Source organism: Festucalex cinctus, chromosome 15 (genome assembly GCF_051991245.1).
Source record: "Festucalex cinctus isolate MCC-2025b chromosome 15, RoL_Fcin_1.0, whole genome shotgun sequence".
NCBI lineage: Eukaryota > Metazoa > Chordata > Actinopteri > Syngnathiformes > Syngnathidae > Festucalex > Festucalex cinctus.
In genome coordinates this window covers 23,467,429-23,493,081 of record NC_135425.1, presented here as the reverse complement: position 1 = coordinate 23,493,081, position 25,653 = coordinate 23,467,429, and the positions used below count along the sequence as shown (strand labels likewise).

The following is a 25,653-nucleotide window of genomic DNA, read 5'->3' as shown; positions in this document are numbered from 1 at the left end:
TTGTGATTTAAGAAAGAAATGTAAATGGTAATTGAAAATGGTTGGGAGCCGAAAACAATAAAAACAATCGTTCCTGATGGTTGGAAAGGGGGATTGGTTGAAAATTAGGATGGGAAAAACACGACTGGGCTTTTTTTTTTTTTTTGCTGGGACAACAGCAGCCTGACTGTGTTTTGGCCGTCGTGTGCGGCTTCTCCATTTCAATCCCTGAGGGGAGTTTGAAGACTTCCGAAATGATCCCGTGTGGTCCGACCGTTCATCGGAAAAACTCATTTCCTCTTCCCCCCATCTTCGGCTGCTACTTCATTGTGACATCATCTCCTCGACATCACTACAAGGGTGCCACTAAAATATATATATATATATATATATATATATATATATATATATATATATATATATATATATATATATATATATATATATATATATATATCCTATATATATATATATCCTATATATATATATATATATATATATCTCCTCCCCCCCTCCACTGCCCCGGTGTTCCGTCTCACTGAAGTCAATATGTTATCCCGACGCCGAACCGCCAGCTTCAAAGGTTTGTTGACTTCAACGCCAGGGAGCCATGACCTCATGCTGTAATTTTACTCTAATTCCATTCCAGACGGAAGGGAAGGCAGTTGGCAAAGGGTGGGCGAGCGTGGCCTCCATTCAACAGCCGCCAAGGTTAAGGAAGGCCTGCCGGCTAATAAGAGAGGTGAGGATGCTTAGCGCACCCCCCCCCCCCCCCCCCCCCCCCCCCCCTGCCCGAACCCCTCCGTCGAAAAAGGATTTTGCACCAAGAGGAGGCTCTATGGTTAGCATATTGGTTACACCTCCAAGTGTTATGAAGTAAGTATAAAAAATGGTTTTGCACAGCTGGATCCAAAATGGATTATACTTTTTTTTTTCCCCCAAGCTTTTTTGTATTTTAAAAATATTTTTTTTTCATGTGAATATTTGGATACAGTACTATAAATGAGTTAAAAAAATAATAAATATTTTTTAAAAAAGGGAGTAATTCACAACTATATTTGGAATGAGTTAAATTCTCATTTGACTTTTTCTCATAAATAAACTTTTCGATTCTCCTTCAAAAGTATTAGAACAGCTTTACAGTCGCTTTTTTTTTTGGTATGACAGCATTTTTTTTTTTTTTTTTTTTACATCATATTAGAATTACATTTTGATTTTTTTGTCTAATATTGGCTTCACAATTGCTTAAGTGAACAGCTCTGAGGTTTTCAAAATAAAATATATACAAACCTTTCAAAAGTTTTGGCTCATTTATAGATGTCCTTATTTAACACATAAAAATGTCTATTTTCGATTTTTGGAAATATTTAATAGTATAATTTCCTGTTATGATCACTTTTATGTTATAAAAAAAAAAAACGTTAGAGTCACTTTCAGAGGAGGAAGTTTACGACCCACTTTTTAAGCACGCGTGGAATGTTCTGATTTTATTTACATTTGTGAAAAAAAAAAAAAAGCATCGTCAAACAAAAAAAGAAAAAAAGATTAATTTCGTGGTTGCTAAACTGTTTGAAAGAAGAAATTACTTTGCTACAATGTCAAGTAGTTAGTTTACAGTACAGACTGTCCCCTCAAAATAACCCGACAAAAAGCCATTCATGTCGAAACGACTGGCAACAAAAGTGACTCCTCCCCTATGCGAAAATGCCCAAACAGTACATTTCTTAAAGCCCCTCAAACTTTTTGAAAGGTAGTGCATGAGTGCCAGCTGAGTTCTAATCCCATTTAACAAAAAAATATGTTGAATTTGAAACTTTTAAACGTAGTCAATTAGGAGGATTAAGTCCCGTCAATCCAAAGTGTTACCCGGGTCGGAGGTGCGAGGGCACAACAAGAGGCGGCCCCTCGCTCTCGCCATGTTGGCACGGAGAAGGTGGCGTGGGGGGGGGGGGGGGGGGGGGTGATTGGTGGGGGGGGCCTCAACTCTGTGAGGTGTGTGGGTTGAAGTCTGGGTGTCAGTCTGCTGTAAGCGATCCGCTTGCAACGGACCGCCGCTTCTGGCAAGGCGCCCCGCAGCACAGAATCATCCGAGCCGGAATCTCCTCGACTGGCCACAAGCCACACACACGCACACGCATGTTGCGTTTGCGGTCGCGCCACCCGATGGATCCCAAAAAGCTGACTTTATTATTTTCTCTATTTCCTTATAAAAAAAAAATAAAAAATAAGAGAGTAAATCTGTGCGTGAGGAGGATAATTTGAGTGGAAGTCGTAAATTAGCTGTACAGATAAGATGACAAGAATGCTTTTAAACTGCGGCTAACCGAAACACAAACAATAATGATGGTGACCTTATGATGGGAAATGTTCAGCATTGCATGCCACAATGCATCCTGGGAGGCGAAGAGTGGCCAGGGAAGTACAAAAGGACGCAAACAACAGACCAACAACAAGAACCGTTGACAGTTTGTTGAAAGTACAAAACACGCATGAAGTTGTCCATGCCTGGCTTGGATTACTACAACCGTTTATTTATTGAAAGTTTATTGTGCACAACAGTGGGCTATTTGGTAAGGCATTCACTTAGTGTAGGCCTGAAGGCGCTTGTGTGTACCCTTACATGTATACAAAAACACACATGGACCCTTTATGTACCTTTTCCGACAATATACAGTTCAATTGAGTACGCCACAAAAAGTTGTCGACCTTGAAGAACAAAAATGGACCGACTTTTATTCGTAGATGCTTCAAAAAGGGCAAAGTGGAAACCTTGCCTCCATCATCGGGTTTGCGGAACATTTTCTAAGAGGTATGTATCAAATATTTGGTTTGGGTTGTCTGTAATTTAGCATCACATAATGGCTAGCCTGCTAGCTAATATCAGCTCGATGGCACGCTATCGATTTCAAGTGTCATTGGTGTGTTCATGCTCTAGCCACTAAAGTTAATAATATTAGCTTTATTTCACAGAAGATAAAGAATATATGCCTGAGTAGAAACAGCTCTATCTGCATGTGTTGCTACCACTTGTGTTCAATTTGTTATAAATTGCCACAACATCGATGCTAAATCTGCTAGCCCGTCCACGTTTTGCGTTGTGTTAGCATTAAGCTAGTTTACCCTCCAAAGAAAAAAGTTAACGTGGTTTGCTTAAACACATAACGTGTAATGTTTATTTTGCATTGCAGTGAACTTGATCTGGGAGTAATTACAATTTTTGCTTGCAACTCAAGACAATATATCCACCATGTGATATCTCGTATCTTGAACTTTATAAACCAGTTTACCAAGTAGCAAATTTGGCACTTTTTTTTTCATCATATTATAAAGTGGCAAATTTGGCACTTTTTTTTTTTCCCGTCATATTAAAAAGTGGCAAATATGCCACTTTATAAGGTGGTAAATTTGCCACTTTTTAAAGTGGCAAATTTACCACTTATTTCTCGTCATATTGACCCCACCCTCTAAAAATATATATTTCTACGTGGCCCTAATATGCCATCATAGGCACCAAATATTGTTCCAAAGTTGTCGTGAAAAAAAGCCCAATGAAAATGACAATGTTAATACCATTTTGTCAATCACCTAAATCAATCTTGCTTTATTTGTACGTTTTAATGTCATGCATTTCTATTTTCAGAACCACTTCTGAATTTTCGCATTTCCAAAAATCATTCAATTGTTACCGTAAAAAAAAACACTAAAAACGATACATTAACACCGATGCTTGTGAACGTACCATTTTCATGTAATGTTTTCAGCTTGCGTAAACACATCGAGAAATTTCACATTTTGTTTGTTGTTCTCAAGATCCGCAAGACGTTGCTTAACGCATACCGTTTTTGAGATCACACAAGAATTTCCGAGGAGCCGATGTCGGTAATATGCACGCCGTTGGCGTATCTAACCCGATCCACTTGCGCCACCGTGTCGTGTCGTGTCGTGCGTGCGTGCGTGCGTGCATGTGGGTAAGGCACACAGGGATGCTCCGTCCACATGCAACAGCATTTGTGCGAGATTATTGGAGCGAAAGCGATGAAGTCTGTCGCTCAGGGAGGAGGTTCCTCGAAAGAGCCAGCCAATGGCAATGGAGTGTGTGCGTGTGTGTGTGTGTGTGTGTGTGTGTTATCATAATATTGCTGGCATGAAGATAAATAAAAGCAAGAGCCCACATGTTCCCATTATGACAGCAGTGATGGAGTCAGAAGCCTTACGCTACGTAAACATGAACCCCCCAGCTAATAAATCACGACACGCTGTCTACATGGAAACGGTCACGTCGTCGCCACGGCAACGATTAATAACGAGACAACATGAATAAATATATGTATACTTTATATATTTTGTATTATGATGTAATGTTCCTATTTGGCGTTACTTTGAGTTTTTAAACAAGAAATGTGCTGCAGGTACGGCATACTAATAATCACTTCTGCAAAGGTTAGCATCGGCCAATTCACCCCAAAAAAAATAAAAAAATATGTCAACTGGTTTTTGTTTTAAAACAGAAATATACATATCACATACAGTTTGCGCTGTATGTTGAGACAAAAGCTAAATGTAAATAAAATCCAAAATACTGTGGCAATTATTTTGATATTTTCAAAGATTGAAGTTGACATGAGCAGAAAGGAGAGTGTGAATTTTAATGACAATTCATAGCATTTTTGTGTCTTTAAGCGATACAGTACTATTAAATTAGGATGTGATGATATTTAAAGTAGATTTAAATGTTTGTAATTTAACAGAAACAATTAAGCTGCACATCTTAATGAATATTTGTGTTTTTGTTCATTTTTTAAAATATTTTTTTTATTTATTTTTTTTAGGACAATTACCACTTTTATTTGAAAGATGAACAGGAAGCAAATTGTGAAAATATATGATTACAAAAAAATATTAAAAATATAAATTATTTTTTAATATTTGTATTCAGTACAAGTATAAATAGTTTTTTCAGCAGCTGTACTGAATCGAGAGTCAATCATTTGCACCACAATGACATAGCACAAAATATGTAATCAAATATTTGAACTATTTGCTATATATGTATATTGCATTTTTGCAATATTTTTAATGAAATTAAATTATGAATACATAATAAAAAGAAACATTTCAATAACTATTAATTTTATTTTTGTTAAACTAAAAAAAATGTAACTACCGTACACAGCAAAATGCACAATATTTTTATGAATCTGTTTATTTTACTCTTTTTTTTTAATAATTACTTTCCTATGTGCCCTGTAATATCACTAAAGTATGACAGAGTTGTAGAAAGCGGCAGTAGGGGAGTGAAGGTCTCACCCTGCATGAAATAAATTATATTAAAATATTTGGAATTTTTTAAGGGATAAGTCAAAAAGACATTATGAATCAGTTCTTAACCTACAAAAATATTTTCCATATGCACAACTTTTCTGTTAAGAATGGTAACTGGGAAAGTCTGTGAAAATGCACATTTTATTTTAAAAGCATTAAAAATAAATATATGACAACTTAATTATGTTTTTCTAAGCAACAGTGGAGTTTGCTTAGTTGTCTTTCACGCACACACACATAAGTAATGTAATATATAACACAATACAATACACTGATTATGAATTATTTTTTTTTAACTTGGTCTGAGGAAATATTCTAATATTTTGCAATAGGATATTTGAGTTTTCTTAAGCTGTAAGCCATAATCAGCAATATTAAAATAATAAAAGGCTTACAATATTTCAGTTGATTTGTAATGAATCCAGAATGTATGACATTTTTGTTTATTTAATTGCATTACAGAAAATAATGGACTTTATCACAATATTCGAATTTTCTGAGACAGTCCTGTATATGGACTATGATTTTACCCATATATGATGGATTTCATCTTTTAATATGATCTTTTTTTTTTTAATTAGCAGTGAAGTTAATTAATCACTCACAATGTCATACACACAAAAATATGTAATCAAATATTATAATAACAAAGGAAAATGGATATGTTCTGAATTTGACAACCACCACACTTCTAATTTATAAATGAACAGTTAATTTGGAACTATTACAATCTGTCCAAATGAAAAACAAACTTGCCCCGCCAAAAAAAATCCTGTAAAAATGAATTTATTGTTAATAATAATTTTTTTTTTTACAAGTATATTTAATTTGGATCAAAGTACCGGTAGTATAAAAGCAACAGTGAGTGAAAGTCCCTTATCAGCCTCATCCTGACATATGCACAGATTATAAAAATGAGCATTAAGTGCAAAATGTAGCATAAGAAAATTAAAGTAAGAAAAATAAACCACTCGCCTCTGCAGTTGTTTTGTTTTTTTTTGTTACTCCAGCTGAGGGCCTGAAAAAGCGACGACGGCGGCGGCGAGGGGAAAGTACATGAAACACACAAAAGCCGCCTTTGTCTCACACACACATAAAACCACACGCACACGGAGGTAAACCGTAAAAATGTTTGTTTTGCCTGTGACGCACGCCGCAAAGAAGCAGAAACGCCAGTACAAGTGGAACACCATTTTGGGTGTAAAGCGGAGGTTTGGAGGTGAACGACACGGGGTGTTTGGGGGGAGGCCGATTCCAAAGTGTCCCGGGCGGCTTTGAAAGTTTGCGTGAGGCGGCTTAACGGAACGTCAGATTGTTTTTCCGCTCGGCTGCCCTCTGGACTCGACTCCAAACTCAAGACGACATCCTCTCATTAGTCGGCCCTCCGCTGCTAAGCCGGCCCATTTAGTGTACCCCAAATCCCATTGTCCCACCGGCCGGGTCAAGTCAAAGGCCAACCAAAATATTGATGAACCGCTTCAAGGGAGCGCAGAGGTGCTGGATGCAGGCCCAGAGGGAGGGGCGGGGGGGCGCTGTTGAGGGCTCCCAAAACACACACCTGCATTCCCTGCATGGCTACGAATGGGCCTGCTGCCTCTTAGCTAACATCGCAGCTAGCAGGCTAACGTGGACACGCTACACGTGCCGCCCCCGCTGCAAAAATTCAAACAAAGCTAATGGCTAACATGCTACAAGTTAACATGTTAACAATGGCTAACATGGCAGCTAGCAGGCTAACGTGGACACGCTACATGTGCTGCCCCCGCAACAAAAGTTAAAACAAACCTAATGGCTAGCATGCTAACAGTTAGCATGTTAACAACTAGCATGTTAACAGAAGGCTAACAAAGCATACGAACATACTACAAAAATGTGCCTCCCCTCGGACATTCTAATCCAACAAAATGGAACTTCCAACAATGCGAACAGCTTACATGCTAAGAGCTAGAATGCTAACAGCTAGAGGGCTAAGAGCTAGAAAGCTAACAACTGCTGTGGATACTCTACATGAGTCCCCCTAAAATAGACGTTCTAAATTTGGCCCCACAATAATAGCGGGTATGCTAAAAGCTAGAATGCTAACAAATAGCATGCTAAAAGCTAGAATGGTAACAGTTAAAAGAAAAATACATATGTTTGATGTTTCAACAGTGGTAACAGGCATGCTAACAGTTAGCATGCTAACCAACAAAATGGAAGTTCCAACAATATTAAAAGCTAACATGCTAATAACCGTCCTGGACCCCGTAGGCTAACGTTCATTTGGGAACATCTCACACCTCAATGGACAAGTGCTAATGTGTTGCTGGGATGCTAACATGCTAACAGTTGGTGACGTGTCACATGACTCATGTCGTGCAAGTGTGGGAATGCGGCCCCAAAACAGAAACCCAAAAAAAAAAAAAAAAAAGAGGAGTTATGGATTACACTGTTTGTTTAAATCCATGTTAGCGGGATTAAGCGGCCTAAGGAGGCTAGGCTGGTCCAGGGTTCGAGGGTCATTGAGGCAAAGGGATGAAAACGCAGCTTTGCTCCTTTTTTTTTGGGGGGGGGGGGGGGGGTGTCATGTGCACATCTATGACATATTAGATGGCTTTTTCTTTTTTGTAGACCACATCTGTAATAAAAACATTTGTAAATCACTTCGATCAATTTAAAAATTATCCTCTGGTGGTTTTTGTTGAAATATTTTTTTTTCTCTTTTGCAATAAAACAACTTCTGTAGTTTTAAAATACATGATTACAAATTAAAATAAATAATTAACTACTTTTTGAGATTTCTTTCAAGTTTAAATAAACCCATTTAATTACATATAAATGATCAACAAAATTGTATATTTTTGCAAAACATTATACAACTTTTGTAGTTTTTATATATTAACATATTTAAATGTAAATAATAGGTCATACGTATGAGTGTCTGAAAATGTTTTCCCCTCTACTGTAATAAACTACTTTTTGTTCTGTTTCAAATACATTGACTTAAAAAAAAAGTCTGATGAGTGTCATAATATTTTTTCTATAATTTTTTTTTTTTAATAAATTGATTATAAATATAAATAAATGATGAATAAATGAAACATTTCTCGTGATAAAAACAGCTTGGGGTTTGAATTCCCGAACTACAATTTGAGTTGATATTCATTCATATTTATTATAGTGCGTGCGTGGGTCAAAGGTGAAGTAGTGTGCAGCTTTGAGGTAAAACCTGCTGACTGGAGCTCGTCCAGTCCAAACTCTGCAAAGTGGCCTGATTACACACAAACGCACGCGCACGCGCACGCGCACTGTACTGTAAACCACAACAGCACTCTGACCTACAGCCACTTGTTTGATTAGCTAAAAACCCTCTTGACTAATCCCCCATAAAACATATTTATTCAATGTATATATAAGATAAATGTTTTATTTAAAATATAGGTCATAAAAGGTATTAATAGATAAATATTAGATATAAAAAAAATAATAATTGTGCACAAAGTCTAGCATCTACCTGCCTGTCTAACCATAAACAGATTTGCATGTACATCTTTTGTATCGCATGAGAGAATTTTCAGGTGTACCTAATGAAGTGGCTTTAAATCCCAATTTAGTGTGCTCATGTACGCGTGCGAGTCTGTGGTGTGTGTTCGCACTCGTGCCACTCCCTAAGTATTAAATATTGATAGTCTGCAGCTGCTTGTTTTTTGTTTTTTTTTGTGTTTTTTTTAGGGGGATTTCTCTCCTGCTGTAAAAACGGAATGCTTTGTTTGCAAGTGTTCCTTCACCAACAATTTTATACTTAAAAAAAACAAAAAACAAACATTAAAAAACACACTATAACCAGTATTTTGAGTGCATTTTATCAATGTATGAGATCGTTTCAGTGTAACGTGCGAGAGCATTTAACCGTAAGGTGTAAGAGCGTTTCATTATCGTACGAGAGCATTTCAGTCGAGATGAGAGGATTTCAGTTATGCGTGTGGGTTTATCAATTGTGTTAGTATTGTATTCCACAGCAATATGATATGAAACTTGTTTTTTCAAATTATTATTATTATTAGATTATTTCTGATTTACGGAATGTCTTGAACTTAATGGTGCGTTTACATAGTTTTCGCATTATATTAAGGTTATTGAACAAAATGCTTGCTTTACATTTTGTAAAAGTAGATGAATTATTATACAACATATTCATGAATTGATCTATGTATGTCTCGATCATTTATTGACTTGTTTTAGTGCATTATTACATGATAATACAACTATTATTTAATCAAGTTTCTCCTCCTGATTTGACATCAAAGTTATTAAAACAAATCCAAATACAATCTTTTTATTTTGATTGTGTGACCACCCCCCATCAAATGGCAGTAACATTGTTAACAATGGCTAACATGGCAGCTAGCGGGCTAACGTGGACACGTTACACGTGCCGTCCCCGCAACGAAAGTTCAAACAAAGCTAATGGCTAGCATGCTAAAAGTTAGCATGTTAACAATGGCTAATATGGCAGCTAGCAGGCTAACGTGGATACGCTACGCGTGCCGCCCCCACAACAAAAGTTCAACCAAAGCTAATGACTAGCATGCTAACAGTTAGCATGTTAACAACTAGCATGTTAACAGAAGGCTAATAAAACATACAAAGTTATTAAAAAAAATCCAAATGCAATCTTTTTATTTTGATTCAGATAATTCATTAATTCAGTTTTTTTAAGTTCTTGTATTAGTGTATGGTTGTCTTTATTTTTACAGCTGTAAATAAGGTTTCTCACAAATAAAATCGCACATACTATTAGCATCAATGGGGATTATGAAAATGTGATAAAACAAATATTTTATATCTGTTATTTTCGTCACATCCTATTTATCGAAATGAAATAAATCAAAAACGTTTGGTGAGTTTGGCGTGTTGAAAGTCAACAACACAACACGGGATGCTTTTACTTCATCGACACATTCTGTGTGTGCGCGCGTGTATAAAGTCATACAAAATGCATCTCATGTCATTATTAACACAGCAAATGCGCGTCTGCGCGCGTGTCTGTGCGTGTGCGCGCGTCTCGATGTATGTCAGGGGCTGCCGGGACACACGCGATGTTTACATTGGGTCGCTTGGGCTAATTGAGCGGTCAGGTTCACCCAGCCGAGGGTCCGCGGGGAGGCCCGGGGAAAAGTGGGCCAGGACTCTCCCGAGGGGACCGCCGGGAGGACGAGGAGAAGGAGGCCCGTAAAATTGACAAAATATTGATGATCAATCACGTGTGTAATATGTTAATATATTTAATTGGTGTGTCTATGGTGAATATTACTGACAACTAGTATTACTAGTACTGCGAGGGCAATACTATTAATACTACTACTGCTATTACTAAGATCAATATTAATAGTACTACCACGACTACTATTGACAATACTCACTTATTAAAAGACTAATACTACTAGTACTACTAGTATTACTGCTTCTACTGGCAATTACTGGGTACATTTTTTAACAGTAATTAATCGCATGACTTCAATAGTTAACTCACGATTCATTGCAAATTTTATATCTGTTCTAAATGTACATTAAAATGTACAATAATTTCCCCCCCCAAAGTTTTCATACACTTGTTAACGTAAAAGTGGAAAAATATGTTAAATTAATAAAAATATGGCTGCAAGTTTTCATCACTGAAACAGTAAGTTCATAATAATTCATAAAATTGAGTTCAAATTTAAAAGATGTATTGTAGTAAAAAAAACAAAAAAACTGATATTGATTTGTGTTGAGGTCATTTTTCTGCCACTAGATGGCATAATTGCATTTATAAGATGTCGGTGACTGCTCAGTGCACTTTTCTTTTCATTTTTTTCCACAAATATATGCATTATTCTTAAATTTATTCGTGCTTAAATTTGACGTGGACGTGCCTGCTGCGTTGCGACCGGAATTCCCACAGTACAGGCTTTCCAAGTAAGGGACGCTTATTAATCGTGCGTTAAAAATAAAAAAAATTAAAATAAAATATTAATAATAAAAGCGGCGTAAAAGGAACTTTAAATTACGGTAACTCAAAATTAACGCACTAATTTTGACACCCCGGCTGACTATATACTCTTGGTGAAGATACTACTAATACTCTTACTCCTACTTTACCGCTACTACTATTAGCATTCATGCTAATAGTACTAAGGACATGGACAACACATAGACAATAACAATAACAATACAACATCTACTATTACGGACTACTGAACATTTCTTTTCAAAATAGTTCTCCTTATAGCAGGGAATCGTGGGAGTTTCCCCGAACGATCGCCCCATTTCTGGTCGTTATTGTGCCGACGATCCTTGAACATCCTAAACGAGCTGCTAAACATGCTGTCAGCCATCTTGGCATTCTTATTTAACCTCCACCTGCGCTCATTGATTTGCAAATGGCCGTCCGGGTTCAAGAAGTGGCGACCGGCGGCCGCGTTGTGCGAGGCGCCCACCCGCTAAGCGCCAGCTGCCGACGACGTAACACCTCGGCCGCGTTAATTAGGCCGGCGGTGAGGCGGCCACTTCAGGAGACTTTGCGGACCCTTCAGCACGAGTGTCCTTCTTTTTTTTGGTCACGAGAGCTCATTGCGCCGGCGTGAAGCGTCTCCGCGCCAATAAAGAGGAAGCCCGAGTGGGACTCGATTGCGCGGACCTCCGAGGAGTCTTGAAGCGGCGACATTGAGAGCCTCGACAAGACAAAAGGCTCAGGTTGGTCACGCTGGCAGGGAAATAGACGTGACATTTGAAGTTCGTTTAGGTCGATCGAAAGTGTTGCCACATATGGCAACAAAGATTTTGTGATGATTGATTTTGTAAGGAATGATCTCCAAAAAATTGCAAACTGGTGGGAAACCAACAGGCAATTCATTCAGGCGCATCTGTTCTCCTGCTTTAACGGGTTGCTACTAGGGATGTAATGAAAACGGCAATATTGTGATATTAAAACTGCCACAATATCGTCGTTGTCATGTTCACGATATTTAAAAGGTACACATCTGTTAAAAAAAATGTCAGGTTGTTTCCATTTGTACAGTTCTAGCGCCCTCTGGTGGCTAGTTATTTAGTGCAGTTTAATTTTCATTAGGGATGTTTTGGCCCTTCGACGTTTAAAATGTGATGAAGGGGATTGTAATATGCTTGTGAAGCAAGTCAATATGTGGAGGAATTCAATGTGGGCTGTGCACAATATTAAGTGTTATTACAGATTTGTGTTGTTTATGTGCATTGCTGTGCTTTTTTTTTTTACAATATTGTGACTTTTTAAATATCGCCAACCTCCCCACAATATCGTGATAATTATCGTATTGCGAGCTTCATATCGTGATAATATCGTATCGTGATATTTGGATATCGTTACATCCCTAGTTGTTACATCAAGAGAAAATTTGCGTGGAACAATTACGACAAAAACAAACAAATTATGACACATCTGCTACAGAGACAGGTGGAAAATTAACCATCAGCCAACAGAGGGCACAATTTAGCTCGGCTCAACTAGTTTGTTGCCTAAACAAGTTATCATATAAATTGCATCTCAGTTTTTTTTCGGCCAATCATTGTCAACCAAAATCCAAAAAACAAACTGGTGGAAAAATCACCCAACAAGCAGCAGAGGACACACTTCATTTAGGCCCATCTAATCTTCTCCCTAAATGGGTTGACACGTAAATCGCAACAGACATTTTGCACAGATAAAAGATGAACAAACTACAATAAATCCACAGCACAGACAGGTGGAAAATCAACCCAGCAACCAGTAGAGGGCATAGTTCTTCATTCAGGCTCAACTCACCTGTTGCCTCAATGGGTTGCCATGGAAATGGTAATAACAGTTTTGTGCACGTAACAAAAATAAACAAACAGAAGCACAATATAACTGCTTATTGTTGGCTCATTTCAGCCTAACTAATCTGCTGCCTAAATGGGTTGCGGTAGAAATTTGCAACAGTGGATCGATCCGCCAGTTTTGCACACGTCGACTGTACCTACAACTACAATACAGAAAAGTATAGCACCATTTATTATCGTTTTGTGCTTTCTAAAATGCTTTTAATATTCAGTTTCAAAGATTACTTTTTTTTTTTTTTTTTTCCCCCGAAACGTCTTCATTCCTTCCCTTTCACATCATTAGCAGTGGCAATTGGGATAGTGGAGGCGAAGTGGCCGTTTGAGATGGAGAAGGCTTTTGTGTGTGGCGGCTGTTCATGTAACGTTGCTGGGGGGAAAAAAAGGAGGGAAAAAAAGGAGGAAAACCACCTAAAAGGCTTGAGAAACACAATAACACATCAAAAGGACGAGCTAAAAAACTTTGGCGGATAATAAGACTCATGAATACGCTCCGAAGCCCAAAGGAACAATGCCTTTAAGAGTGTGTGAGCGACAAGTGTGCGCGTGCGTGCGTGTCAGTCTTAAAGTTAGCGGTTAAAAAGGAGGGACAAAAGCGGAGGAGCGCTCATTCATTCGGCGCGTTCATTATTCCGCAGCGTCACATGATCATTTCATCCGCCGTCCGCTGCCACTTCAAACACTTCTTTTATGCTAGGACATTTTTTTAAAAATGTGAGGGAAAAGAAAAAAAAGAAAAAGAAAAAGGAATTTAGGCATTAGCCAGATGTTTTGACTGCTACTTATTTGCTGTCCGTATGTGTCCTGACATCATCCGTGATTCCCGCCTTGTCGTACTTCCGCGGCGCCATTCCACTTTACGGCCCGTGTCTAATTGAAAACAGAGGATTGGCACCTGTGCCTTAACATGCCACCGTCATAGGTCAATTTTAGACTCGCAAAAGGCAGGTAGGTCTAACTTGTGGCGCAGATTCTGAGCGCCACAGACGGATTTGTTCATAAATACGACAACTGTGTGGGACAGTCCCTCAGAATCATTAAACCAATTAATTGATAAAAATATCGTTATATTGGAAATATTGTAATTGTTTTAAAGACTTGCACAAAGCACAGTCTAACTGTGGTGGAGTTTTCTTTCTTTTAGTATTTTGCTTGACGAGCGCATTTAGAATACGGCGTTTTGCTCCGCTGTGTGCCGTGTGATGGAATGCAGCCGACTCCCGGCCAATTGAAGCGGCTCCACTCATTCTATATCAAAACCTGGGTGGTGGAAGCACATATTGCGGAAGCAGAAATTGACCCTGGGGTCCATACATGAAATTGGCATATGCAAATTATGTCTGTATCCTCCTGACTACCAGCAATTCAAATTTGTCCTCTGTAGTGGACCGTTTTAAACCTGATTATCTCTTACCCAGTGTATATTTGTGTGCTATAGGGGACATTCAGAGCTTTCCAATGATACCAAATGTGTAGGGCTTTGCTACCTCTGATTGCATCATAAAATAAAATGGCTTCACTCAGTGCAAGCACTTTTTCGGGAAGAGGAAAAGAAACACTTTTTATTGAACAAATTTAGGCTTTAAATGTTGTTATCATGTGTTCTATAAGACTCTTAAGTACACATTAAAGTATTGTTTGAATTATTTTAACTGTATTTGAGCCTAGCATTTAAGTTTTAAAAAATGTCCTCTGTAGTGGACACATCATAGCTTAAAAATAAAACTTTTTTTTTTTCCCCAAAATTTTTTTATTTTGCAGTATTCCAGTTCACAAAGATTGAGGAATATCAAAATCTAAACATGATTGGACAATATTTTTTTTCCTGGTAGTCAGGAGGATATATAGGTAAACTGCAAGGCGCAATACGGTCCCAAACACGGCAGACCAAAATGACGATGAACCCGTTTTTTCCCCTCGACATCTCCACCTGTGTCTTTGGTGCTTAAGCCACAGCCACTTGGGCCTGTGCTTTATTTGGTGAAAACCAGCATCATCTTCACTCGAAACTTTATTTATAATGTCATAATTACAGACTCGGTAACCACACACAAAGGAGGCCTAAAAGGCAGTTCTCGATCATCTCCACGACGTACTTTCATGTCTTTCACAGTGGACGGATTGATGGCAGGATAGACATGGCGGCGCGCCGCATATACTTTCAAAGACTGAGGAGAAGCAGATTGTTCTGCTCACGATACAAATCCTCTTTTTTTTTTTTTTTTTAACGATTTGTCAATAAATAACTTTCACACGCGTTGCCTTCTATGACATCATCATCATCCCCCTCTCACTCCGTCTTCGCATTTATTCTCCGAGCGGAAAGTGATCCCGCCGGGCCGGGAATGGTAAACAAGTGGAGGCCGCGCTACAATAAGCAGAGACGCGTTGGCGCTCTTGTTTATGCGCAGTGTCAAACACGTCGCGGGTTGTACTGACAAACGCTGCGCCGGTGTTGCCTTTGGAGAAATGCATTCGACGATGACTTATGAGTGGTCAGGAATTGCATTCTCTAGTTACTCTTTTGATGAGATCTCATTAGGGTTGTGTGTTTTTGTACACGGACCTATTTTTTTTATGCACTTCTTGGGGTCACATACGGTATTAAATTAGTTATTATTGAGGGAATGCTTCAGCATTCCCACATATTTTATTGTGATTTTTATTCTCCGCACTTTTTTGCCGCGTAACAACTCCCACATAATACTTCCGATTTACACTGTTCAAATTTCAACTTGCTTCAAAAATTGACGCCTGCCGGGGTATACATCATCTGGTTCCACATTACTTACATTATTCGCACAATTGAACGTTAAATACCAACTTTTCCCCATTCATTTTCAATGGGATAGACATTGAACTTTTTCCAAGTATCACTTTCCACGCCCACTTCCATACATATAACTTATCATCATTAACAGGTGTTTGATACTGCTCGTTGGCACAGTTGGTAAAGCACATTGTCCAGTAACCAGGAGGTTATCATTTCATAATTTATCCCTCAATTTACTTCATATTGCATTCCACATGCATCCAAATCTTAGCATTCAGCTTTCAGCATTCCCACACAATTTCTCCAGCAATTGCACTTAGTCTAGTTATTATTATTATTATTATTATTATTATTATTATTATTATTATTATTATTATTATTATTATTATTATTAATTTATGTATTTAGTTAATTTTTTAATTATTTTATTTATTTTTTTAAATGATGTTGTTGTGTTGTGTTTGTATTTCTTGGCATTGTGTCTGCATTTACTATCACATAATTATGTTAAGAAATCATAATGTATCTGTTGTTGGCTTTCACAATGAACTTTGGCAAAATACAATTTTTATAAAAAAAAAAAAGGGTTATGTGTCATTAAGCTTCCTGTTCTAAATGTTTTAAACACAAGATTATTGCTGTTGCTAAGATAGTTAGCATTACACCGGTTTTCATTTGTAGCATAAGAAATCTTACGTAGACTTTTTTTTTTTTTTTTTTTTTTTTTTTTTTTTTTTTAAATAAACTTCAAGTCAAAGAACTTTACCAAAACTCTTGATCAAAATAATGCTCACATCTGCTTGGCAATATTTGCGACTTGCCCTTCATTGACTGTCAAAACAACCTCCTACTTTATGTTATTGTGAACTTCACTTTAAAAGGTCCTCAAAAGGTAGCCCGAGCCCTAAAACTTAAAGCCATTTAAGTAATTGTCGGCGCAATATTTTCTTCATCTGGTCATTCTCCGTCTGAAAAGTGCTTCAAGGCCATTTTCAAAAAAAAAGAAAAGAAAAAAACTTTCTCTTTCGCCCCCTTTCCCTTTGTTATTGTTATTTAACAGGGTTAAAAGAGGAACGCTGCTTTAAATGGGTTTACGTTATGGTCTGACATCTGACAGCACACGCACACACGCACACGTGCGCACACACACGCGAGGGGCCGAACAACACTGCGCAGGCCGGGCCAATTTTCAAGCCCATTTCCTAACTTAAGAAATGTGCGGCCGAGTAATTGCGGCATTCTTTCATGCTGCCGATAACACGATTTGTGTCAACTGACACGCACGCTTAAGCCAGAAAACACTTCAGGAAAAAAAAAACAGAGGAGGGGAAAACAACTTTTCTTTTTTTTTGGGTGATTATTTGAAAAGAGAGAAGCTGGTCATGGGAATGGAGTTTTGGTTTATGTCTATATTTGATCATTTGGATCATAACAAGATCTGTTTATGATGATTTATTCATTTAGCTAATAACAGGAGCATAGTCATCAAAAATACCCAAAGCGACTAATGTAGTCTTAAATGTTATAGATTGGATTTAGTATAATTTTGGAACGTCCTAATTTTTACTACATTAATAATGTCTAGACCAGGGGTGTCCAAACTTTTTCATACAGGGCCACATACAGAAGATCAGAAGGACGCAAGGGCCACATAATGTTATGAAGAGAAATTGTGTTTTGTCCTAAAAATTGTACGAATAATTTATTTGTGCTTTTGCATATTTAGAAAAATGCTACAGTATGTAAACCAATTTATTTGTTAGGGTTATTATAGTTTTGGAATTTTTCATTTTAGTTTTTATTAGTTTTCAGGTTGGTTCTGTTAGTTTTTATTAGTTTAGTTCTTTAAAAAAAATGCTTAGTTTTAGTTTAGTTTGTTAGTTTTAGTATTAGTATTAGTTTTTTTTTATGTGTATTACTACTGCGCAATATTTAAAAAACAACATGGGAGCAACATCATCTGAAGGTGCTTTTCTATTGGCTGCTGCTAGATGATGTCACTTCTGTGTGACATACTTTCAAACGTCATTATTACGGTTTATATCAAAATAAATCTACTAAAAATCACACCAAAGACTAAAACAAAGTACATTTTTGCTATAATTATAGTTTTAGTTAGTTTTGTAAACATAAAATGAAGTTTCAGTTAGTTTTCGTTTTTTAAAAAGCATTTTCGTTTTTATTTTATTTCGGTAAAAATATTGTTTTTTGAATTTTAGTTTTAATTTTTCCCATTAGTTTTGGTTAACTAAAATAACCTTTAATGGCACCTGTGTTTTTCGACACCCTCCCTTCTTACTTTGACCATCTCCAAACATTTGTGTTTTGTTTATTTTATTTGAACTGAGTCAAACGCCATTTTTAAGATATGTCGCGGGCCACTGAAAAATGGATGGCGGGCCGCAAATGGCCCCCGGGCCGTAGTTTGGATATCAACGGTCTAGACAGTATCTTTCATCAATTTGTCTACATTGAAAAAAAAAAAATTATTTTCTAAGGACATCTCTAAGTGACTCCATACTTTTGGACAGTAGTTAATATTTTTATTTTATCGCAGGGTAGATTTTATTATCGTCGATTCGTTGCAATTGTAAAAATTTCTTCTGCCATTGCATTCTCTAGTTATTTTTATGAGGACATCTCAAGAGAGGAGAATTTGCCAGACGCTTCTCTCATCCCGTCTGCTATGTGACTGCGCGTGTGTGCGCGCGTGAGCGCGCAGTACCTCAGAGTGTGTCTGTGTACACACTAAATAATGTATCAGTCGGTTTTGATTGGACGCACGCCCGCAAACTACACGCACAGAAAGGAAAAAAAACACAAAAAAAACGTGCTGAATTACTAAAACAGCATTCGCATATTTCTCGATATTTTCTGTCTTGCAAAAAATTGCATTCGGTTGTTATTGTACGTGACAGTTTGTGTACCTTGCAGCAGAGAGGAAGCATGTGTTGTTGATTGTGCTTTTTTTTTTTTAACTTGTGTACTTGTTCCAATGTCATTTACGATAACAAAACATTGTGAACTACATCCTGCAGTTATTTTCTTACGATGATGTCATCAAATTGGCAGGTTGTGCGTGTACGTGTATTTGTACTGTTGTGTACTTTTGTGTATGCAAGGAGAGAGGAAGCATATGTTTATTTGTTTGTTTGTTTTGTCTGTAGTGAAATCCTGCCTGCTCTGCGACAATGTGTTTGTGTGTAATACTTCAGAGAGGATTAATTATGATTTTAGAAAAGCTAATTTATTTTCATTGCTCAATTACAACATTCATAAACTGCATTCCCTGGTTATTGATATTATTATTTTTTTATCATTTTGCCATTCCCTAGTGGCTATGATGATCTATTTTATTATGCATATGGAAAATTCCTTCAAAATTGCACTCTGCAAGTACAAAATTCAGAAAAAATGCATTCCATAATTCAATATTTTTCATTGTACAATTAAAAAATTCACACGCTATTATCACCATTTTAAAACTACAAATGTATTCCCTATTTTTATTATTTAACTCATAAAGTGCATTTAGTACATTAAAACTGCATGCAACGTAACATTCATGACAAATTGCACTCCATACATAGTGGAAAAAAAAGTGAAACTCCAAAAATTATTTTTTTCCCCCACTTATTATTCCCATTTTCCCAATATGCAAAACAATTTAGAAATGACAATTTCAATTTTACGGCACTAGTTGACCTTGCTGTGCGTGTGCTTCCGTCCTGCCACTTCACCCCGCCTTTCCTCCGCCACCCAGCCGGCCCCTCCCCTCCCCTCCCAAGCCTACTCATGTGGAAGGTAGCGGGGCCGAAATGCGGCGCTCTCGGTGCTGCCTCTGCACGCAAGGGTTACGGCGGCGGTGGTGTGAGCAAGAGAGAGAGAGACACACACACACACAGAGGATATTGGGGGGTGTTTTCCCGGGCCGTCAGTCAGGAGTCTCGGCTCAGCTGTTGCCATGGCGACACACTTTTTTTTTTTTTTTGCCCACCGAGGTCAAGGTGACATGGCCGCCACTCACGCAAGGGAGCCTTTAAATGAAGGTGTGAGTGATGACTAATAAATGCAATTTGTAATTGTTTTCATAATGTGTTTTTAAATATGGAAACTTGCCCTTTCAACTATTACACTGGATAAAAACATTCAGTAATTTCAATAATGTCATGCTTGCAATTCATTGTGCTGCTTCCTTTTGGCACTCAGGGTTGTTAAATGTTAGCATTAAGCTAACAGGGACATTCTTAAAGCAAAATTGTTTCATTTTTAATACAGAAGGTGTAATTCTTTGTTTTATGTGACCTCAGTGTAAACGTGACATTCCCGATTAATATTCAGGGATTTACACTAACTTTTCCACTGGTGTGCGTAACATTTTTAGTTGGTCGCACAGCGCAGGATTTGGTCGCACCATTTTTTGTGACATGACCTTCGGCCAGAGGTGTCCAAACTACGGCTCGGGGGCCATTTGCGTCCATTTTTTTTAGTGGCCCGCGACATATGCTAAAAATGGCATTTGACTCAGTTCAAATAAACAAAACAAAAATGTTTGGAGATGGTCAAAGTAAGAGGGGAGGGTGTCGAATAACACAGGTGCTATTAAAGGTTATTTCAGTTAACTAAAACTAATGAAATAATTAAAACTACAATTAAAAAAAACAATTCCATTAACAAAATAAAATAAAAACGAAAATGCTTTTTAAAAAACGAAAACTAACTGAAATTACATTTTATGTTTACAAAACTAACTAAAACTGTACTTGTAGCAAAAATGTACTTTTAGTCTTGGGTGGGATTTTTTGTAGATTTATTTGTGAATGGGAACATACAACCAGCGAGAGTTGTGCACTCGGGATTTATTTTAAAACCACAAACGTTACAAATCCTTTTAAAATTATAAGTACCTTTTAAATTGTAAATATAGTTCAGCGTTGTTGTAAAACAATATTGTATTTATTGTATATACTGTATTGTTATGACTTTGGCGAAGACCGGCGGGTGCCTCTGCTTCTCTCATGTAAAAAAATGAAATGGGCGTGTGCTACGGCGTTGCTTGCAGCGTTGCTTTCGGCCAATCAGATGTACGAACGTACGTTTTAAACATTGTGCAAAGGGAGCATCAAGTATTTTTTTTTTTTCCCCACCAGCACGCACTTGAAAATCGGTCGCATTTGCGAGTGAAATGCTCGCAGTGTCGAGCCCTGATATTAAGTTTGTAGAATATGAGTTATGCAGCAAAATCCAGCCATTTTTAATCCATCTCAGGGGGCGGCCATATCGCCACTTGCTGTCGACTGAAGATGATGTCACAGTTGCTCAGGGAATGACCAATCACTGCTCACCTGTTTTCTGAAGCTGAGCTGTGATTGGTTGTTACCTGAGACCTGAGCAACATTGATGTCAATCTCACTTGACAGAAAGTGGCAAAATGGCCGCCTCCTGATATAGGTTATTAAAAAAAAACAAAAAAAAAACAGCTGGATTTTGCTGCTTAATTTATATTCCACTAACGCAATTTAACCAGTACCGTATTTAGACTAGCGGGCCTGCTTGGAACATATTATTGTCAAGAATTTTCGGGGGGTGGGGTTGCTGACTTAAAAAAAAAAAAAAAAAAAGAGCGGCTACCATTTTTCTTAACCGTGATTAAAGGCGGTACGGCGTGGTTAACATGGCAGCCATGACTCACTGTCGCGCCTCTCTCAGACCTCAAAGCCGAGCGAGTGCAACCTCTTGACACGCGCGATTTCCCCGCGGGGGTCCCGCCGCCCTTGACCGCACCCGCCGTCGCCCATGATGTATGGACTTTGCCAGGCCAGGCGGGTTCTCAGGGGGCAACAAGCTAACGACGCCATGATTAGGCCTCGAAACGTGTCGGAACAAAGTGAAATGTGGCGCCCTGAGCTCAAAGAAGTTCAGAATCTTCCTCTGATCTCGTTTGACGTTTTAAAGGGATACTTGACTTATTTAGCCATTTTTGACAGTTAAACATTAATATTTTGCCAATAATAAATTTGATATTTTCATTTTTTTTCATGTACAATTAGTACTTTTAAAAAACACATTTTGAAACTTACTGTCGACTTAAAATGACATCACAAGGTCTCAGGTGAGCTGTGATTGGTTACCTGAGCCCTTGTGATGTCATTTTCAGTCGACAGCAAGTTGCAAAATGTGTTTTTAAAGCTATTAATTGTGCGTGAAAAATAATGAAAGTATCAAATTAATTATAGACAAAATATTAACTTTTTATTGCTATAATTGGCTAAATAAGGGAAGTATCCCTTAAATTGTATTGTAGTTCATCAGATGGGTGTACAATTGTTCAAATCTTGACTTATTTGAATAAATTTATGTGTAGACTGTTTTTTTTTGTATTGGATTAACAATTACAGTACAGTACTTATGTTTTTTTTTATTCTAAAAATCACAAAATTTTCATTATCTTGGTTGATTGTGCAGTTGGTGTTTATGTCCTTGAATTGGAATCAAACAATTACATTATTCATTGTTCTTGATAAACTTATAAGCTGATCACATCCGATTTGTATTAGACTCAAATGATTACGTTACTTATTTGGTCAGCCATTTTTTTTTAAATTATGCAAATACAAAGTTGGTAATTTAATAACCAAATACTCTATCTTTTATAATCCCTTCAGATTTGTCTAGGAAGGCATCTTTTAAAAGTGGACAAATGATACCATTCTTCAGAAATTCTCACGTCACGACGGTATCATCCGCTATCAGAATCAAACGACGACATGAAACGGTGACGCACGTGCGACAACACGCTAACGACGGCGTGATTGCCGCCCCGTTGAAACGCAACCGCACCTCGCGCTGGAATAATAAACCGGAGGAGTGATGCATGCTGGGAGGATTAGTCATATTTCGACATCTAATTGGGACAATACATCACCGGGGGGCCCCAAAAAGCCGCTTTCTTCTCATTGTGGAGCAGGCTTTTAATCATGCGTGTAACTTATAGCTTTAAGAGTAAATAAACGCGAGTGTGTTTTGGCATATTGCAGGTGCGTGTGTGGTCTCATAGTGGTGGTGGTGGTCTTTAAGAGAGGGGAGAGCGCGTCCCTCTTAGGGTTAATATCTGCTTTCCATCTTTCCCAAGTGGCTCTTGAGAAACTGCGCCTTTTCCCCATTTTGTTCCCTAAAAAGCCCCAAGACCCCCGTTCCGTCCCCCTCCCTCATCTTATGAAATTACAAGCACTTGAAAAGATCTAATGTGCTCTTAATTGTCTCACGCCGGCCGCCGAGGGGAAGTTGGGGTGGGATCGCTTGCTTTTTTTTTTCTCTCTCTCTCTCTTTTCCCTCCGCAGTGTGTTTCGCATTACAATAGCCAGACGCACTCCAAGCGAGAATTTGGGATGAAGTGGTGCGCCGCTACGCTAGGCTATGAGTGTTTTCAGACAAGGACACATTTACGTTCACTGCTGGAGTGCCAGGTGCCAAAAACATGTCCGACTTCCGACGTGTTGGCAACCCTCTCCCTCACAATCGATGTGACAAGCCGAGATTTACCGTCTAATCTTTATTACCAACTCAAAAGCTGCGCTGATATCAAATCCAAACTGGCGCAACATCGCCATCTACAGAGATCTGATAGTCATTGCAGTCATTTACAAACCTGGCCGTGTGACAAATGATTATGTCAAGCGCATTTTATGTACAGAGTATTTATCGCGGTAGCTAGAAGAAAGTGAGCGTCATAACTCTGAAAAAAAAAAAGATTGCAGTGAATGACGAATATCATGAAAAAAAGCCACTAACGTTCAACACGAGCCGCTTCATTCAGTAAATAAATTATTATTTTTCAATCAGAAGCTCTTTCTCTGTCTTGTTATTGTTATTTGCTCTATTGGAGTGGAGTAAACCATTAACACCGCTTTTGGAAAACTGAGTGTATTACAGCCCTTGTCGGAAAATTGATAAATGATGTCATCTAATTTTTTTTTTTTTTTAAGATTTGAGTCACACATATTAGCCAAAAAAGAACAACATAATGTAAACAATATATTGCTGATATGTTTTTAAGAATGGACAAAAATTAGCCGCTAGCAAAACCGAGCATTCAGAAATTTCAGAACCCTCACCTAAAGTTGTCATGTTGTGTCTGGTAGTGATTAGCATGTAGCACACATCCCTATAGCATAGAGCTATTTGTTAAAATGTACAGTATCAAAATAATCAAGATACCCCCCAAAAAAAGATGAGTTCAACTTATTGTCCGACAAGCAAAGCAAATATTAGCCTAACGTGGTTGTTGGCCATGTTATTTTGTTGACTTACCGCTAGTTGTCAGATACTTGGCAAGCCATCTCGTCAGTCCAGAAAGTTGGGTACGAGGCCTCTTAATTAAAACAGCCTGTTTAGTAACAACCTGAAAAAGACAATAATGACCAAAAATAAAATGTAGTTAGCTCTATTAAAGGGGTTATAAACAAATCTTAGCTATGCGTGTTTTGAGCTACGCTAGGCTGCGAGCATTTTAAAATAAGACAAGCTATGACGTTTATAAACAAGCTAAACTATGAGTATTTTAAACCAAACTTGGCTCAGGAAGATAAGATTAGATTTTAAGATTTTAAGATAAACTATGCTACAAATGTTTTAAGCTACTAGGAGTTTCTTAAACTAAGCAATGCTATGAGCATTTCAAACTAAGCTAGGCTACAAGTTTTTTTTTGTTTTTTTTAATAACCTACACAACCAGTATTTTTTGAGCTAAGCTATACTATTAAGATAAAATGTGTTTTAAAATAGTCAATAAATGTTTTGATCCAAGCTCAGCTACGCAAAATGCTAACCACAAGTAAAAAAAACATCGGTTTGCTAACTAGCTAATGGCCAGATTGAGTAGTTAACATCGCAGACTACATCTTCACTCTATGCTCTTTCTTGTCAAATATGGCATCCCCCCCCAGGCAGGCAAAACCTGGCTTATACAAGCATTTAACATTATGCTGCGTTCAAGAACCATTTAGAGAAATTACACCCTCCGAAAGTGGTCTTAAGTTGTGGTTTCTCCCCCCGCCGCCGCCGCACTCAGCGTGTGCAAAGCCGCCAGATATTAATGGAAGCTAATTTGGCAAGGAGGCCGCCACCAACAGTGCTGCGCCTTTCCCACGCTTTATTTATATTTCACGTATAAAAATATACGACAAGCTGATTTATGGACGGCTGTAAAACGTTTTGGACGCAGGTGGAACAACGGCTGCTATGCTACAAGAACACAAACTGCGGCAAAGCGGAGTTGAGGAGGATAATTGCGCAGCGTTCGGAGCTAAAGCACAATGATGTAAGATATTTTGTTGTTGTTGTTTTGATTATTTGTGTTTTCGTTCTCTCAAAACTTCATTTGACGAGGTCAAAGTGCATCAAACTGGAGATTATGGACTCACAAATGCTAATAGCTAACACAAATTAGCACTGGTCGGACACTAGCACTGGCTGTATGATTTCAACATGTCGGGATGAGAGTGTGGCCTCACGATAAACAAATGGGGGGGTGGGAAATGACATCATGTAACGTGTGGTAACGTTTGAAGAGGCGGCTAAAAATAAAGGAAACAAAACGGATGGCGTCATACAATGCTACAAATCAAAAGCGGATATCGATAGGCCCCTTTGCGGCTTTTGCAGAAGGAAATAAATTACATGTCCTCTCGTGTTGTTTTGAGGTTGTTTTTGAAGGCGCTCGACACGCC

The 25,653-nt window shown here is 38.0% G+C and overlaps 1 protein-coding gene across 2 annotated transcripts in view; it reads right to left on the bottom strand.

Annotated features, from left to right (window-relative positions):
• Nucleotides 1-25,653, bottom strand: part of btf3 (basic transcription factor 3) — a 53,241-nt gene that overhangs the window by 16,795 nt on the left and 10,793 nt on the right. For both annotated transcript variants that reach the window (XM_077497220.1, XM_077497221.1), the window contains exon 2: nucleotides 24,236-24,326. The gene's annotated coding sequence lies outside the window, so the exon portion shown is untranslated. The remainder of the gene's footprint in view (nucleotides 1-24,235; nucleotides 24,327-25,653) is intronic.